Source organism: Vidua chalybeata, chromosome 7, assembly GCF_026979565.1.
Source record: "Vidua chalybeata isolate OUT-0048 chromosome 7, bVidCha1 merged haplotype, whole genome shotgun sequence".
Lineage (NCBI taxonomy): Eukaryota > Metazoa > Chordata > Aves > Passeriformes > Viduidae > Vidua > Vidua chalybeata.
This window is the reverse complement of record NC_071536.1, coordinates 27,661,754-27,680,994: the sequence shown is the minus strand read 5'-3', so window position 1 is coordinate 27,680,994 and position 19,241 is coordinate 27,661,754. Positions and strand designations below refer to the sequence as shown.

The following is a 19,241-nucleotide window of genomic DNA, read 5'->3' as shown; positions in this document are numbered from 1 at the left end:
CTGTTAATAACATGCCTGTGTTACTTGTGTGCATGTTTATAAAGATTAATTTACATTTGAATTTTGTTTCTTATGGAGATTTTTTTCTGGGAGACATTCCTTTGAGGCTTACCTTTAATAATGGGTAATGAAGGGAGGGGATAACTAATCTTGTTTAGTCTTTTGTTATGGAAGTCAGAGTTTGTGATTGAAATTTATGATTTTCCAGTCCCACTATTTCAAGCTTTTGAATCTGTATTTCCATGTGATAGTTTCAGTGATTTTAAAGTAACAACACATTGATAGTTCTTTTTTTAGTCAAGTATATGTGAATTTATATCAGAAATTTTGGCTTCTGTGCTAGTAACTTTGGTATTTTGTGAATGTGGCATCTTCTAAATGTGCTATTTTGTATAAAGCTTACACAGTAGAAGATGGGGGAAAAATGTTGGGCTATTACATTTTTTTTTGTACTGCCCTACGAATGGTTATGGGAACAACCCCAGCCTCTGCTTTTTTGCACACTGGGAGGAGCGCACCAATTTCGAAGCTGTGAGCTCTCAGCCACCTGGAACTTGGTTTATTGTTTAGGCAGCTATAAAAGATAACTTGAAGGAAGTGAGGCTGTTGTCTGTGGGCTTCCATTTGTTCTGTAGAGATCCACATCCTTATTAGAAAGTATGTAGATCTCTGTATGTTTCAGAGGGCTGAAAACTGTTGCTTTAGAATTGGGAGTGGGGAGTCCTTTTTTGGCAGATGACAAGGATGCTTATGTTTTTCTGCATTTTACCGTAGTATAGGCAATGTCTGTATCTATAACAAAACCCAAATTGTTGGTCAGAATTCTTAGTTCTGATTTTCTTCCTTTATTTGATTTGAAGATAATAAATCAGGTTAAACCCTAACACTGTTTCTGAAGAAATACTTCATTCATAGAAAATAATTGGTTTCAGTGCAGAAGGAACTGCTTGGGATTTCATGGACTTTATTACATGGGATATCAGATTAACTGATCTAATGAGGCCCTTCTGCCTCTAAAAATCTGTTACTGGTGCAAATAATGTAGGATAAAGAGGTCATAGTTTTTGCTGCCTCTATTCTTTAAAATAATGTAGTGTGATGGTAGACAGATACTGTTTTCAATCATTTTTTTCTTCTCTTGTTCTTGCTGTTTCCTTTGTATTTCCTATATCAGTGGTGTGAGGTTCCCTCTGCTTCCAGACAATGTTTGTTTTGACATCCTGAAATCTGCTCTTGGTTATTTTGTGGGAAATCTGCTATCTCATTTGACTTAAATAGAATCATTCTAGGTATAAGCATCTGAGGAGAGCCGCTGACCAACCAACATTACAAGCTGGATTGTGATTTGGAATTAAGGTTTCAGTCACAAGAGCTGTCCTTGTCCAAGACATCGGTTGCTTGGGTTCATGCTGGGTGATCAGTTGGGAGTTGTGTCATTGTATTGAAAGGGTTACTGTTCTGTAGCAAATACAAGAGCTGAGAGTGAGGTATTTGGAAAAGCTGATCAGCAGATACTTGGTTGTCCCAGAACCTGTGGTAGCGTCCACATTCTTGAAAGAACTTGAGGGTGCATCCTGCTCCTGTGAGGCTTGAGGCTTAGCAGGGAGGGAGATAAGGAGTGAACCCACATAGAGCTGAAAGAGGTTCTTTGCCATAAGCATTCTCTTTCTCACTGACAGGTTTGGTGTTTGTGGATGACATGCTTAACCTGCATATGGATATTGTTTTCATCTTTGTGCCTGTTTTGAATCTCTGCTGTTCAATGCTCATTTTTGGAACAGTTGCATATCTGTGAGATGAATCTTGTTTTTTTCCTTTTATCTAGCATCAAAAGATTAAAAGGAAACTTGAAAAGAAGCATACGTGCTTTTATTTGACTTGCACAGCTAATTTTCTCCTTAATACTATGAGCTTCAAGTTGCTGCTGAAAGCAAGTTTGTGCACATGCACCAGGAGTCTACAAGGGGAGAGTCACAGGGGGATAAATGTTCAGTTCCTGGGGAGCTGTAAATTCCCTGTTTCCTTACACTCTTGTCAGTGGTGAGCAGTAGGTGATCTGGCTGCACTGTGGACAATTGAGCCTCACGTCATTGTTTGTCATTTTCTGGGCCTGGTGGGTCTCAGGCTGTGGTGGTGGCCCATGCTTTGTGTAGTGCCATCTTTCAGCAGGGACTCTGTTTGTCCAGAGTATTTGGGCTGGAGCATGGACTCCTTCAATAGAAGTAATGCTATTTGATGCCTGATGTCTAAAACTTTGACTAGAACTAATCTGTATAAAACTTCCTGAAATTCCTGCTTGTTGTGAGGAACCTCCCTGCTTCTCCCCTGATCTTGCAAGATCTGATTTAGAAATACTTAGTGCATGGTTTTTGCAACATATACTGTAAATAGTTGGTTTGAAGGTTCACTGCTCTTCTGATTGGCATAGTTAATGACATACATATCTTGAAAGTCTTTGATGCTGGATCAAAAGAAAATAAAATTATTTTGGAAGAATGAGATTAATATAAATTTTAAAATTCTGTAGTGCATTTCATCTGAAAGTATCTGGAGTTACTTTTTCAGACCAACAAAATGGCTAAATCCATCATTGAAGCCTGCTGCTCCTACCTGCCTGAACAATAGACGTGGCATAAATGTGTTGCTTTCTGTCAAGGGAATTCGACTGGTTTAAATATTGATGCTATGTTCTTTAGTCACCAGGCATTAATGCAGAGATTGTATTTGGTTCCTAGTTCACAGACAAAGTAGTGAGGCAATACTACAGGGAAAATCTGGAAATGGGCTTGCAGTGTACCCTGCCTCCTTTCTGCCCACCGAATGGGAAGGAAACTGCTCTGAAGATTTAAGTGTATTTACTGCAACATTGGTAGAGGTTCATGTGGAGCTGTTCCCCCTCCCCTGATTGCTGCACCAGCAGGTGCATTAGGTAGCTTGGCTCTAGGGGCCAAGACTGTTCTGGATCTTCCTTGGCCTGCTCTGGTGTCACTGAGCACAGAACCTGGTGTGCAGTACTGTCACAGGGAGAGGTACAGAAGCAGTGTTAGGAATATGCTTGTACCAGGCATGGTGGGAGGAAGACCTCCTCTGACTGCATGACTGAAATAGGCTGGCAGGCAAGGTGACTCCACAATGAAGAGGAAATCCCTGGATATTTTTCACGCTCTTCATTTTTTGCCTTATGTTTCTATGAAGCTGTAAGTCACTCCCCAAAGTATGGAGGCTGCTCCACAAATTCCTGTTGAAAAGGATTCCTCGCTGTGTGGGAAAGAGTCGAGGTGAGTTGCTTGCCAGCCTTGGCCCCTTTCATGTAAAAACATGATTAAACTACTGCTGGTGGGTTTTGTGTGTGTCAGAAGATTACCATTACAAGTTAAAGACCATCTGTCTGGGTTGCTGAATGGTGATCAGCTGAGTGGGAACTGGGTTGCTGCTGGTGTAAAGGTTTGCTGGGAAAGCAGGTGCCCTTGCAGGGATTAGCTCCAGGGGAAAAGGTGTTTTCTCTCTTGCTGCTATATGCAGGTGTTCTAGCTAATGCCACATGCAGATGCTTCTCGTTCCAGATTAACGATGCTTTGTTCCCCCGGGTCTCAAGGAGGTTGTTTAAAGGAGAGAGAAGTGTATTGACAGAATTCAGTTGTTGAGTCTGGTTTGTTTGCCCAGTTCCTCAAACCACCACAGTGAGTTCACTTCGGAGCCATGGGAAGGGCTTAGTTGCTGCTGAGGTGGCAGCTCTAGCAGCAGGTAATTGCAATTGTGCCTCCAGTATTTTGGGCTCTTGGGAAATGACTGGAGGGCAGAACCTTGCCATCTCCCCTTCCCAAGCAATACTGTATAGTCCAGGTTTGAAAGAAGACTCCTCTTGCAGATCCTTGTCAACCAACCTCAGCTGCTCCCAGTCTGACCAATGAAGGAGGTGTGTGGATTTTCTTTGGTATCAGTACGAGTACAGCGATAGTGAAGTGTGGTTAATAATGAAGAGGCTGCTATTGACTCAGCTTACAGCAAACCCTTCTCCCTCCACTGGGTGCTGAGGCTGTAAAAGGTGGTAGTGATAAAAGCCAGGTTTGCAAGCCACAGGTCTGCACCACAACCAAGCTCTTCTGTGTAGGGAGTCAGAATAGCAGTTCAGTGTATTTGCAGGTGGCTCATGAGATGATGCTTTAGATACCTTGCAGACACCAGCAGAGTTTTTGGGCTTGTTTCTGTCCTGCTTGCAAGTTGCAGTCAGCAAGGAGATGCATTCCCTGCCTGTAGGAGGTCATGCTCTGCTTAAAGGCTGCAAGAGAGGACACAGGTGCAGCAGCAGTGCAGAGTGCCCCACTTGGAAATCGGTTGCCCATTTTGTTAATCTGTGTTCAGGGGAAAGCTCTGAAGAAAATTTGTTGAGGCGTTTCAGAGGTTGAATGTGAATTTTTAGGAAACCCTAACTGCAAGCTAGGCTGTGTTTTCCCTGTGGTTTTAGGATAAATAGACACTGCAATAATGTAATATGAGTTCTACACATGAATATGTAAGACTAGCCTGTAGTAACTAATGTGTTTTGGAGGTCTTTATGGTATTCAGGCTATCCACAGAAGAAAAAAAAATCTCCCAAGATAAGGTTTTAAAATAAAGTTTCTATTTCCAGGTAACCTGGGCTGTTTAATATCCTCTCTTGTATGAAGAGCAGTGAATCTATTTGCAAGGCCTGGGAGCACAAGTTGTGAATCTCACAGCTGGAGTCAGTGGAGAGGCAGGGCTTGTGCTTCACACAAAAACTGGGCTGTTGGGGACTCTGATTCCTATACAGTATCCAAGTTTGTCAGGTCTTCCCTTCTTCCTGAGTCTCTTATCTGTACTTTAGGGAAAATGTTTGTGCTTATTAAATTGAGGCTACTGGCCCATTGTAGTGATTTGAAAATGGGGACAGTGTCAAGACATCTGAGGTTGGAGAAGGATGTCTAACTTAAGATCAGCTTGTTTCTTGACCCTTCCAGAGCCAACAGCTAAAGAAGATGTGGTTTTTAACTATATGGTGGTAAGACAATTTCCATATGATCTGGGAAATGGTACAAATCTCTTTTTTGACACAGTTTCATGCAATTTAGTTTAAACTTCTCCCTAATAAGTAAAATGCTGCAAGCATAAAGTAAATCTTCTATTACTTTGAGTGGCCTGGAGACGTTTTTACAAGGTTTAACTCACTTAGTGTGGCATAAATGAGTTGGATTTAATTGGGAAAGGGCTGGTCTATGTGTTACTCTGGCTTTGGTAGCAGGTCTTGCAAAGCAGCACAACTGAGTTATGCTGATATGGAACCCAAGACGGAGCATGCTGAATATGCTGAGGTTGTTTCCTTTTCATGCAGAGTCCAGCATGTGTGTTTTGTGAAGTTAGGTGTATGGGTGGTTAAAAAGTTGTTTTGAATAGCCAAAAATTTGTTAAGATGTATTGATTGCTGTTGAATAATGAATGCCACAAATATGAGGAGTTTTACAGGGTCTTGGAGCAGCTCAGCATGATAGACTCTAAGTATCTCACTTGCAGTGAGGAGAAAGCTCTTTCATGTTCTTTGAGTGAGCCCTTCTCTAATATGTTATTTTGAGAAATCTCATGATGTATATGCTCCGTATTTCTCAAAGCTGGTCTCAAAGTAAGTTTTGTCAAGAAGAAAATTGTGTGTGTGTTTAAGTTGGCATAATTAGTGTAGAATTTGCTAAGGATCCTGCAGGGGAAGAAAGGATGGATATGGTTTGAGTGTCAGACATAGGAGAGGGAGCCTGAGGTTCAGTGTAGTCTTTATATACTTCACAATTGTATATTAATCTTGATTTAAGCCAGTATTGGAGAGTTTGATTAACCACGGTGTCAGCCTTACTGTGAGGAGTAACTTTTTATTAGCCAGTGTAGTGTATTTCTACAGAGGATTGCTAATAAGGGTCTATCACTCTGCCTTTTATTGTTCATAAAGGATGCTTACTAACTAATAACTTACATTGCTAATAATGTGTTTCTAATGGCAAGGGAGGAAATTTTGAGGCTTTGTAGGTATTGTAATACCAGGGACTTCAGGAAACAGTCAAATCCAGTTTATTGTTCACAGAAGACAAATGAATGTACCCGGATGTCTTCTACCAGATATTTATCCAACCTATGCTTAAAATACATCCTTTGAAGATTTCACAATCTCCCGAATTCGTCTGCTCCAGTGCCCCTCTGCTCTGCATGTTTAATTTTCTTTCTAGCTAATCTAAGAGGATTTCTCTTTATCCTTCTCTTGGAGGATATGGGAAAAGATGATCACCACCTTTGTTCAAGTCCATTCTAGCAAAATCTCTTCAATGTGGTTTTCACTAGGATTGTTAATATGTGCCAAATGAGGCTGGTGGTTTGTGCCTTGTTCTGCAGTGTGTTGGCAGAGCTTTGTCTGTGCTGCTGGATCTGGTGGGATTCTGTGGGAAGGGCAGGCCACTCTTTTCATCCCAGAAAGGTGCTAAATAATTGAAGGGTAGAGAAGAACAGAACTTCTCTGCCTGTAGGTAGGTGTGCTCAAAGGCAAAGGCCTTGCTTATGCCTCCTTTTCATTGAGGGGTCATGTGCCCTTGGAGGTGTAACATCTTCATTATTTAATGAAGATCTAAAGAACTCTTTAGCCATTTTATGGTAGCTGCTCTGGTTTCCAGCTCCAGTTCTGTAGCAGTGTCATTAACAAAGAGCTGGAGGGAGATGTGGAATGAAGCTTTAAAGGAATTGTCATGGGCAGAGATAGTTTTTGTAATCTCTAGAAAGGCACAGCATGTGGCAGGGAAAAGAGACCGCTGGCAGACTGGGTGAGTGCAGCTACAGTCATACCAAGGAAACACTGTTGTGAGGCTTTCTTGCTGTGGCAGACAAGTGGGTCACAATGTTGATATGTCACTTTGGGAACTTCAGCTGTGATCAAGAATGTGATGATATGAATTAAGGGCATTTCTGGGAAGAGAACCTGTAGAAGAGGTAGTATTGATCTTTGTGTATGGAGAGTTTTGCCCTTGGAGACAGAGGGTTCAAATCAGTCTGCTCTGGATGAACTTGCATGTTCAGCCTGAAAAGCAACAGCAGAGAAGAGAAACAGTCTTGGAGGCTGCAGCAGAAATCTCCTGTACAAGTGCAGCTGGGCTGTAGTTTCCCTTGGTATTCCTGGTTAGCTTTGCAGCCTGAGGAATAGGATGCCTTTCACGTGCACTGCAGTGTGCTGCTGTAGTGAGGGCTTGCAAGAAGCCAGCAATGGCTCTTAGGCTTGCCTCAGAAGAAGTTCTTGAGCTGCTATTATGTGAGCAGAAAACTAGTTTGACTTGTGCTGCTCTTCTCTGACTTGATGAGGACAGAGAGCTGTCTCTCAGCTCCCTGCTGAGCATGGCTGGTGTTGGGCTTGCTCTTTGCTCAGTGTGGCTGTGAGGCAGCTGTGGCCAGACCCAAGGCTTCGGAGGGCAGACTTGGGAAACCCATCCTACCTCTGCTACAACAACTCTGCTCTGTGGTGCTCAGAGTCACCTGGGAGCACAGCAGTTCCTTTCTGTAAAGTCAGAGTATTTCTTCAAGTTCTTACAGAGACATTGTAGGCTGGAAGGGTGCTGTTTGCCTGCATGCTGCTTTGTACAGATGAAAGGAACAATAAAACCAGTGCTGATGTTGATTGGTGTTATATGCCTTCTCAAACCTCATAAGGAGGCATTTGGGATTGCTTTCCATGGGTATTTTTCCTTGTATTTCTCACTGGAGAGAAGTGGTAAAAGGGAGGTGTTAATGCTGCCGTATCTTGACTCCTAGTCCTAATTATCTAGTGATCAAGAAGAATTTTATGGAAAAATAATGTAACTGCATTAACCTGTCTTGAAAAATAAAGTTTTCACTATCTTGGATTATTTGAGTCACTTAAAGAAAACATTAAAGCCCATGTAAGGTCAGCCTGTAATTGGGCAACTCTTTAAAGAGCATGTGGTCTCTGTACTATACTGAAGTAGCTTAGTAGCCAAAAATCTGTTTCTGGAATTTTTTCCCTACCTAATAGAATTTAGGTGACTTTAATTTAGGTGACTCTGAATTAAGTCATCAAAAGGAGAGAAATTTGCAGTGACAGCTGATTTCCCTGTCCTGTTTCTGGACAGAGAGAATGTGAATGCAGACAGCTGGCTCAAGGTTCTGGTTTTGTGTTAGTCTGATGGGTCAGAATCTGACCTCTAGCAGCCAATCCAAATTCCTTACTTTAGCTGATGAAAATGTCAAGATACAGCAGAAACTACTGCAGGGCCCACATATATCTTGAAGATGTTTTTTAAAAGAAAGAGTTAATAAAAAGTCTGTGCTTTGTTTCTGTGTTGCTGTGTGGTTGTGGCATCTTCTTTGATGTATGAATTTGCAGACAAGGAACAGAATGTATATGTGCACACTCAAATTCCCAGTCCTTTGAAAGATGGAGGAGAAATCTCTTTAAATGATGATGTGAGTATAACAAGTAGGTCTGCATGGATATTTTTTTCCTGCATCTATAGATCTTAGACTGAAGTACATTTGTTACTGGACTGCATGCTGGCAAAGTCCCAACACTGCAGGCAGATGTATATGAAGAAGCCAAATAATACCTCTTTTCAGTATACAGTACTGCTAGACCTCAGTGTGACAAGTTTATGGTAGTAATAATTCTCTGTAGTTCTAGATGAGGATATGAAAACTAATGAAAAACACTACCTTGTATTTCCTGTCTTGCTATGGTGCAGGTAAGTGCTATTAACCTACAGAAGGAAAAGGATCAAGGGCAAGAAGAAGCATAACTATAGGTGCATCTGCTTCTGAATCAGTTTGTGGTGTTGATTTTGTGGAAGACTTAGCAACTTATCTGCTTGATTTCTCTTACAATGTCTGTTCTTAAGAAAAAGCAACCACTTGATCTCTAACCTGTTCTACAAGCAGTGTTATCTCAAAAGCATATTATGCTTCTGTGTTATCCTTGGGCATTGTCATATTTTAAATCCTCTAAATTATGTTTTCTAACCTGATATAGTTACTATCTGTGAAACTCAATCTCCAATCCAGCTCAAATAGCCTCTGTGCCACAGATGGCAAGAGACTTGCCAGCAGCAATCCCTCCTCCTTCCTGAATCACATTGCCACTGACAGACTGATAGAAAAATAGTAATTGAAGTCTATTGCTGTGTGACTTTGAAGTTTTTACTTTTATCAGATGATGTCAAGTTAAAACCTCCTCAATAAATGAACCAAAAGCCCAATGCCATTTCTTTGCTGAAAAGAATAACTCAATTCCTGTCATGACTGGCAGTATTTGAACTTGAAGTGTGTGTGTATGTTGCTCCCTGATCTGTGTTGCAGATCATTTATTAACTGTGTGAAACACTGTTGAAGTCTGAGATTGTCATGGGTCAGATCATGTAGCTGGGAGTCTTTGGAAGCTTCAAAATATTGCCTGGCTTATACTACTGTACACAGAGAAGGATTAAAAAAATAAGTTTTGCTGTTTCACAGTCTGTCAGCAGGGTCATACAGGTCGTGACACAACAGCTCATTAAACCTGGTTTTGGATTGACAGGGCTGCTTCTAACTAGAATATAGAAAAGTGTTGCAGGTTTTAATGAACAGTAGAAGTCAGTTACAGCTGAAGACCTATATGTTAAGAATCAAGTACAACAAAACACCTTCTGTAGAAATGTGCCCTGACTGATCTAATTTGAGCAGTGGAGGGGAGATGGTGTTGAACTAACTGGCTTTTGGAAACAAGTTCTCAGCTGAGTTTATTGATGAGGTCCATTCTTATGCTAAAAGTAAAGAGTTACTGTTTCATTTTACTCGGTTTGGAATATGCAGTAAGGCTGACTGGGATGGGAGGAAGCAGTCTGGCATCCTTTTCATGTCAGGTTAACAATGGCACACTATCACATCCAGCATTCTGTCTGTCTTGTTTCAGAATTCACAAGACACCGGGTTTTGGAGTTCTAAAAGACCATGCTTTCCCATCTGTATGAAAGTTTTGTTGCTTTATTTAAAACAAAAAAAAAAATACTAATGGGATACTTCAGTTTGGAATAGGTGTCTCAAAGGAAACAAACCACTTCTGACGTTACAGGAGCCGGAAGCTCCTGTGTGTGTAGATATATATATATATGTATATATATATGTGTATGTGTGTATATATATGTATATAGCTCAGGAGCTATATGCATAGCTTCCAACCTGTTCAGCAGAAAGCAAGAATGCTGATCTTGTTAGCAAGTGTCCAGTGAGAACAAACCTCTGAGAAAATAACAAAATTACAAAACAAGGCATCAATCTTCTAAAATCACACAAAAAAAAGGTTATTTAAACACTTGATTTAGCTTAGCCATTGTTATGTTGAAAATAATAAGAGTTGTGAAGGAGAGAAAAATGTAGTAAAAGCATTGTGAAAGGTGAGTAGAGCCTGTCCGGGAGGTACCTGCTTGGTCTGGCTGAGCTTCCCTGGGGTGTCAGCTCTTTGTGTACCTGTGCTGAACCCTGAGTGGCTTCTTCTGTTACACTTACAGCTTCTGTTCTTCTGATCTATTCAGTTCTAAAGAGTTCCGTTTAAGATAATTAATCCAAGAACTAATGATTTAGTTGAACACTTAATTAATACTTTACTTGTATTAATCCACAAGAATTTGTGGAAACCTCTCAACATGAGAGATGCTTGTTTGTGTAGCTGTGGCACTAGAGCATTGATAGGAGCTATTTGCCTGACTTGTTTAAATGTGTTTCTAGGGCTGGATATAGAAGCCAGAATGTATGTGGTTTGTCCCTATAATTTTCCAATTGGTTTTCCACTTGTGCTGTCAGCTGCTCAGATGGCTTGTTCTTTTCCCTTAGCAAAATGCTGGCTCCCTCAAGCAGTACAGGATGCAGAATACCCTTCTCTTCCCTTGTTTGCAGTTGATTTTTTTTTTGTTTGGTTGTTTTGTTTTTTGTTTTTTTTTTTTGTTTTTTTGTTTTTTTTTTTTTTTTGGTAAAACGCTTGCAGCTGAGCAGGTCTGGAGGCTGGATTGCTTCAGCCACAGAAACAGACATGGAACAGGCACTGCTTGAGCTGTCTTAGTTTAATCTTGAACCAATGATTGCCAGGCTGTTCTTCTCACTCTGCTGTGGCTGGGCTTCCCCAGGTGCCATTTGCAGGAGTTTTTCATAGCAGTGAGTTGCCAATGTGACTACAGTAGCCAGAAAAATCTCTCCAGGCAGGTTTTGTTGAAGAGTTGTCCCATGGTGACTACTATCCCCTCTTTCAGATCTGGAATGCCAGGTGAGTTGGTTGATAAGGAGTGGTTTTTGTCTGGAATTGGGTTTTCCAGACAGCTTATTAGAAAAGCCCCAAGTACACTGCTGAGCCGCAGTGGGACTGCACGGCATTTCGTGCATGTGATGTTTGCTCCAGAGCAGTTCTGCAGACATTTCCACTGCAAGAAAAGTACCCTTGATGTGTGCAAGTGTCCCAGACCCTGGATACTTGTGGATAGGTAGCCTGCCTGAGATTGCAAAGCCTTTTTGGGTTCCTGACCACATGCCAGGCGCCCATGTGGCCCGAGGGTGTGCCCTGATTTAGATGCATTGTGGTTCACTATGTTGTCATATAATTGAGTATCTGTTGGACACAACTAAAAAGGCATCTGTTTTCAGTCTGAGGGAGGAAAACAGATGTTTTATTCTCTTGTGAGAGCTCACAGTGATGCATCAGCTGTTGCTCCAGATCTCAATGATGACAGCCAAAAAGGCAAAGGGAAAGACATACAGGTCAAGAAGAGTTGAGGAGATCAACATTAAATAATTTCTATTTCCTCTGTGTTAAGTGACATGTGGGGTTTGGTTCTGAAGCATGTGGAAAGCATTACCCTGTAAGCTAGAATTAACTTTTAAATGGACAGGGACAGACTATTTTTTCTTTGGTTTCCTAGACCAGATAGATCAAAGTCTTGGAAGAGATCTAATTGCCAAAAGTTAAACAATATTAAAAATTATGCTTGACTTGATTGAGAACTGTGCTAAGAGATGGATGTAAGACATAGTTGCAAGAGGCATGTACAGGCTACAGAGTGATTGAAGCTGCTGAATCAAAAGTTGTGTAAGAAGGTCTGCAGAGTGCTAGGCTTGGGCCACTGGTGTCACTTCACTCAAACATCCCTGTCCCTTGCAGGATCACACAGCAGCTCAAGCAGAGTGCATGCTGATAGCTGCCCAGCTTGCAGATGGGCACTGGTATGTATCTGCTGTGATCTGGTTCCACCAGATCCACACTGTATGGGCTGTGCTAGATCCTGTGGCTGCTGTAGATGCTGGGTTAGATGTAGCTCAGCTGCACCCCTCACTGGCGTTGGTGAGACTGGGAAGTGTTTTAACCCATGCCTTTAAGGGTCATCCTCTGGGCTTTCTCCCGAGTGGGTCAGAAAGAGTCTGAGCAGAATTCTGGCTGAGATGGTGCCTTCCTCTGTGGAATCCTTCTTCCCACCTCTCACCCTTTTCTCTACCTAGCACCCATCTCTTCACTTTCCTGGGCTTTTGTATCTTTCTGTGGCTGACAAAGGCATCTTGAACCTTTCTTCTTTTCTGAATGGAGTTCTTCACTGTTGTACCATTAAGTTGTTGCTGACTGTGTCTGGAGACACTTTCCAAAGGCGTAGGACAGCGTGGTACATGCTGAGCAGGCAGTCTGTCTGTGCAGGGTGGGAGGTGCTGTGAAAGCTCTAGGTCTTAGGGTGTTTCCAAAGTGTTATAAAGACTGTGGCTACTGAAAATGCTATTGCTTTTTTGAGTGTGTTCCTTTCTTCCCAAACAAGACAAGAACAAAGCTTCATTAGCTACGATCTAGCAAGAGCTGTCATCATCTAGTAAGTTTCCTACTCAATTTGGCTGCTGCCTACTCCTCATCGCTGTGGCTGCTCTCCCTCCCTGATTGATCCCCAGCTTTTTCACATTGCCAACAGCTGGTGGGACTTTGCTGTGTCTGCACCCCTTTGGTGCCCTCCTCATGAGGCTGGTCATGCATCCTGTCATCCATTGCATTGCAGCATTGCTGTTCCTCATAAAAGCTGGTGTTGAATGGTGTAATCTGGAAGTGCAGATGTTCAGAAGCTTGGGAACTAGTGATCAAGGGGAGTATCTGGATATTTGAACATCCTCACAGTTGTTACTAGGCTTTGCGAGTCCTAAGGGAGCAGAAGATTGTCGGTGATTATCTACTAGGTTGTGTGTTCGCCTTGTTTTTTTCCAGATGCTGTCTAAACCCTCAGAAACACTTCTGTTCCAGTTTTAAAATGTGTTGACCCTTTCTATTCTTGTAGTGTTAGAGATGGAGTTGGGGTCAGTGCTTCTGTGCTAGGAGCTTTTGAGGTGCTCCAGCTAATATGCCTGCAGGCAGATTCCCAGTGTGATTTCTCACTTGGCTCTGTGCACTGTAGCCTTTTGCTGCTAATGGAGGGAAAGGCATTAGGTAAAGCAGCCTGGTCTGTTAATAAGGCATGTTGCTGTGCTGGCAATTGATTAGTTACCATAATAAAGGATTTCCATTTTCCTACAAAAAACTAAACAGGGCAATGCAATGCCCTTTTTATTTTCCTTGCCATATTCTTTTTGCTTTTCTGTAGCGAAAGGAATGCTTCATACAATGAAGCCTCATTGTATGAGGCTTCATTATGCCTTGAGCTCTGGGATGCAACTAGTTACCAAAGCTACAGGGAAGTAGTGGTCCTGATCCCAAGCTGATCCCTGGGTAAGATCTCATCAGTGCTCACAGAGTTACATTAATTTTTCCTTCCTGGGTGAGGAGCTGGCTGTAAGTGTAAATGCTCAGCTGGGGGCAATGGAAATGTAAGGAATAGTAGCAGTGTTTGTGACTAAGATATTTAACTATTGTGTGGTGAGGAACCAAAGGTAATAGCAGTTGGTAGAGCAGATGTTTTGTTTTGATGTCATTTCATGTGAAGACACTAAGCATTGAGTATCCATAGCTGTAAGGTGCTGCATAAGCAGGACCACCTTTCTGAAACAATGGTGGTGCTGCTGTTTTTCCAGCAGTGTTTGGGGTAATTGAGATGTGAAAGTGTGAAGTAAGTTGTAACTCTGCTTTCAACTACAAAGTCTCCTGTGGTACTACCATGAGTGCTGCTTCCCTGGAGACTTAGCAGACTGTATTTTGTGTCAGTGGTGATTTACCTGCTGTGCTGTCTGGAGCTTTGACCTTGCTCAGGGTAGAAAAGCCTCCTGTACTCCACAGCAGTGACTCTGCAACTCCTGCTTCCCTCTATGTCCTTTGGAGAAAGCCCAGTGGCTGCTTCTCTTCTCATCATACACAACCACTCAAGGACCAGTTGAGAAGCTTTGCAAAACAGGGTGAATTTATTCTTTGGAACTCCTCCCTTCAGTTCACCTGAGCAGAGGCAGGGTAGGGAGCACTGTGATTGAGGGCTGACTTGGTCCAAGTCTTTCACCTGGGACATACTTGTTAGCCCTTCTGGAATTTTTGTAATGATAACTTTTTTCTCTGTGGTGCATTTTCTTTAAATTGCTTTGAATTTCTCATGCGTTCTACCAAATCTCTAGCTTTTAGATCAAGAGACAACTGAGGGGCTTTTGTTGACTTTTTTTACTGCATCCAGAATATACTCACTGGAATTTTTTGCTTTAGCACAGGAAAGGTGCCCTTGTGTCCTAATGGTAGTGGTAAAAATACATCTCTGTAGCGATCATTTTTGACAACCTTTTCTTAATATCTCCCAACATTTAAATGACCTTAGTTCTGGAATTTCTTTCACTTTAGAACTATGCATTTTTTACTGAGCTGCTCATCTGTTACCAGGCTTGTAAATGAAGAATTTTTAATAACCATGATTTTGTTTATTTTACAAGTGCTGGTGGTTTCATTGGGTGTTTTGGTTCACCTAATTCCATCAGGAAATTTGAGGATTTTAAAGGTGATGTCTGCAACAGAATGGATGGTATCTCATCAATCTAGAGAAAGAACCCAAGAATATATATTTAAAGTTTTCCCCCATTCAGCTCTTTGACCATAGCTTGTAGTCATGCTGGTAAAACCAGTTGTGCTAATGTTGCTGCCTTTTTGTTTGCTGGGTTTTGCAAATTGTGTTGTACAAAAAAACTTAGCATCTGTGTCTGTGTGAGGATTGTTAGGCTGGGGAGATGGACTCATGCTTCTAGTGCAGATGTGGTGCTGCCTTGGAAAATGAAATGTTGACTCTTGGAATGGCAGAGGAGATGGACTATTCCAGGGTGGATGTGGTTGTAGTTTTGTGCAGGTGGGATACAGCAGTCGGCATTTCAGAAGCTGATTCCAGGTTCTTCTGACAAGACTGGTTACTGCTGTGCTGACCCAAAATACCTGACTTCAAAACTAAATTTGCCAATAACATCTAATTTCAGCTTGGTCTTGAGTGCCCAAGTTCAGTTGTGGTGGATGTTTCATGTCACAAGGAATTAGAACTGCTCCCTCTGACTGATCAGCACTGATCAGACCAGCAGTGATGTGAGCTATCAATGCTTGCCTTGGACTTCAGTGTGTAATCTGATGTATTACCCTTTTTTCAAAAGTGTATTAAATTTACTCAAAGTATGGAAGCACTTTTCCATGTTTTTGCTTATGAATCCAAAAGATTATCTAAGCAACTGTTCAAAAAAACCATGGTTGAATTGAATACTCTTACAATTCTTTCCTTTTTTCATATTGAGATTTAGTAGTCTTGTCTTCCATTTCCCATCCCTTCTCCAAAGAAAACCTCTCAGACCTCTAAGTGAAATAGCTGTGTCACCAGTGATGGCAATCAGCATGTTGAAGCAGCATGAAGCAAGCTGGTGTCACAGCTGCTGTAGAAGCTCTCTCCAGCATTCCCATTTAGGTCCCAAGCTGCCAGGCGTGGAAGGTTCAGCAGGAGGCCGGCAGAGTGCAGTGACTTTGTGGGGATGTACTGCTCAGTCCACTGCTGCTTCCCTGCAAAGAGGGGGGATGAAGGTTCCTGCAGGCACCACCACATCCCTGCTGTGGCATGGTGTGGTGAGTGGAGGGAAGGGCTTGTCTCCCCGCCTCAGTTTGTCCAGGCCATCGGGGTAGCCTGGAGCTGATTCACTCTGGATTCTTTGTGCTCAGTCAGATGTTGCTGGATTGTGCAGCTTCTTTACCCTTTTATGGGAGTGTGTTTAGGTGTGTCTTGTTTTAAACTGGATTGATTTATTTGTCTGCCATGCTTGGTGACCATGTACTGCTGGAGCAGATGATGGTGGGCTGTCTGCTCTGATATGGGGAACTGCCTGCAAGTCTTTCAACACCACCCAGATATTAAAGGACAGATGCTTTGAGTTGTTTTTGTTGACCTCTGGAAAAAAGTACTGTCTCTATTGGGAAAGGCTGTGTTGCTTCCTGGGAACTAACAAGAGACTTCTTTGCTGGGAGAGATGACCTGGCAGTTGGAGAGAAGCAGGAGAAGGGTTTGCTGACAGCCCTTGGCGCCTACAGAAGGTACTCTGAGACAAGACAAAGCAGCAGCAGATGCCAAATGAGCTGAATACTGGGTGGCACAACTTGCTTTATTGACTGTCTTGGGGAACCTCAGGAGTCAAATGAGCAGAGGCAGACCCTCAGGCCTAGGACTGTCATTCTCTTTCTAATTCTGAGATCACTCTTTTGGGGGCCCATGTAAATAGGAGGCGAAACGATCTGTGCTGATGTAAAGGCCTGGAATAGCTCTGTAGTTATCAGCATTGCAGCATTATCTGGAATTTCAGATAGAGAGCTGCCCTTCCTGTGCCTTGGTGTGGAGCTGTGCCCTCCAGCTGGCTTCCCTGGGGAGAGGCCTGCATCGGGATCACGGCAGTGGGATGGCTGCTGACAGGGCCCATCGCTGCTCCCGAGGTTCCTCCTGGACCTCGGTGTGTGTTAATTCAGGCCGAGCTTCAGTAACTGTTCCAGCAGTGGACAGGTGGGCTCGTCAGTGCAGTCAGTCCAGTGTAGCCAGGGCTGGCATTCAATTAATTCTTTGTTCATTTGCCAGCCATGCCCTCAGTTGTCTGTTATCTGTCTGTAGCGGATCTGTTGACTCTGTCAATCCAAACATGATTTCTACTTTCTGCCTCTGACCTTCTGAGGCAGGTGTCACATTGGGGTTGATAAATGAATCCAGCATAGTTGCGAGTAACATTTGCTCACCCCAATTGCTGTTTCCTCAATATCTGTCCAAGCACCATCGTAATCCTTGTGCTAATTTATAAGGACAACAACAAAAAGTCGTGCAAGGCTTAGCTCATCCTCCTGGCCTTATTCTGGGGGTGAACTGCAGGGTATGTTTGCACTGTGCATGTGTTGGCTTTCATGTTTGATTGATGAATTCCCCTCACTCTTCCTGGCTTTCGGGCAGTTTGAAGAAGAGATGGATTCCTTCCTCTCCCAGGATCGAATTTATCCCTGGGGCACATCTCTGTAATTGCGGGCAGCACACTTATCTCTGTGCAGGATGCTGCTGTGATGGGACTCGGATCAGGCAGCTGTGAATGGTGACTGGCACTCAGAGTCCCATTGCTTTTCCCTAAAAGCATCTCTCCACTGATGAGGATCCGGAGCCCACCCTCTTGCTGGGGCTCTGCGGCCAGACCCCAGGCGGGAGGCTCCCAGTGAGCTGGCAGACACAGGCCGCGATAGGCCTTAGGGCAGCTGGCTGAGCATTTGTCGATGGTACATTAAAACCAGTGTGCGAAATGAATGTGAAAACGAAACACAGCTTAATAAAAACACGAGGAAACATCTCCTTTGGTGTATGAATAAATGTCAGTTAAAAATTGACAATGTTGAAGGGTCTGTTACTCTGAGGGGAGAAGACCGCAGGAGCTCTTTGGAGAAGGTGTGGTGAAATTGTGTGTTGGGAGAAGTTAGGATCCAGGGGCTTGTGTTTAGGGAGGTTTTTTTCACAGAATGCTTGGCATGGAGTAGTAGACTGTTTCCCCTGCCACAACACGCATAGCTCCCTGGGTGTTCCGGAGCCGAATTTGGAGTGAATCCATTTGACAAGCTGAGGGCTGTGGGTTGACGGCCGCTTCGCGAGTAACGTACAGGGTTCAGCGCAGAGCAGCACCGCGGGTGCCGCGCACGGGCTCTGTTGGGAGCAGCGCTGTTGATGGAGGGGGAGGGGAGAATGGGGGCGGTGCCGGGAGACGGGAGCGGTGCCGAGAGGTCACAGCACCACGCGGGTCCCGCACCGCGCTGTGGGGTGCTCGATGGAGCTCAGCGTGAGCGTTGTTCAGAACGCGCCGCGCACACGCCGCGGTGCGAGGTTCCAAAAATTGCGCCGCGCACGGAGCGGGCGCTGCTGTGTTGTTTAAGGCGTTAGCAGGGCTGCTCTCGCCATACGCTCATTGAGCAGCCACGCAACCCCCAGATAAGGACGGTTGGCGGCCGCTGGGGCGCGGCGCCCGTAGGGGAGCGCGAACCGCCCCTAGGTCCCGGCGAGGGGCGGCGCGCCCCCGGCACGCCCGCTGCCCGACGCCCGGCTCGGGGGCGCGCACCGCGCGGGACCCGGCGCGCCCGGGCGGCTCCGACCCAGGTTCGAGCCCTTCGGCGGCGACGCTACCCAGAGTGCTCCGCGCCTGGCTGGCGCAGATTTGCATAGAGGGCGGGGCCGCCGTGCGGCGGCAGCGGCGACGGAGCGCGCCCTCTGCCGATCGGCCGCGGCACTGCAGCGCACGGCCTCGGCAGCGCTGCGGTGAGCGCGCAGGTAACGCGCGGTGCGGGGTAACTGTGCTCCCCGCCCCTGCAGGGAGGGACAGCGGCACGGATAGGCCTTTATACGGACACCTCTGTGTGTGTGTGTGTGTGTGTGTGTGTGTGTGTGCAACGAGTACAGCTCTACACGTGTGTAGCGTGAATGGACGGGAGTATAAATATATGTATGTATGACAGTATCATAGAATACCCTGGGTGGAAGTGACTCACAAGGATCATCAGCTGCAGTTCCTGGCTCTTGCACAGGACAACCCCAACAATCCCATATGTGCCTGAGAGCCTTGTCCAAACACTCCTTGAGCCAGGGCTCGGGGCCATGACCACTGTCCTGTTGTTTGTGTATATACGTACACTTGTGTGTATGTACAGGGAGCTGGGCTGTGTTGGAACAGTCCCGGTGGCACCGGCTCAGAAGCCTAGCTGTCCCTAAGACTTCCAGGTGTGATTAACCCTGGTGCTTATCCAAAAATTTAGGGAGAAGTGTCTC

The 19,241-nt window shown here is 44.2% G+C and overlaps 1 protein-coding gene and 1 non-coding gene across 2 annotated transcripts in view; one reads left to right on the top strand and one right to left on the bottom strand.

Moving 5' to 3' along the window:
- The window catches only part of CLASP1 (cytoplasmic linker associated protein 1), a 170,058-nt gene that overhangs the window by 24,843 nt on the left and 125,974 nt on the right, over positions 1 to 19,241 (top strand). The gene's annotated exons all lie outside the window — the stretch shown is intronic.
- Positions 18,305 to 18,421, bottom strand: LOC128791121 (U4atac minor spliceosomal RNA). Its single transcript, XR_008431990.1, has one exon. It is a non-coding gene; the product is annotated as a U4atac minor spliceosomal RNA (small nuclear RNA).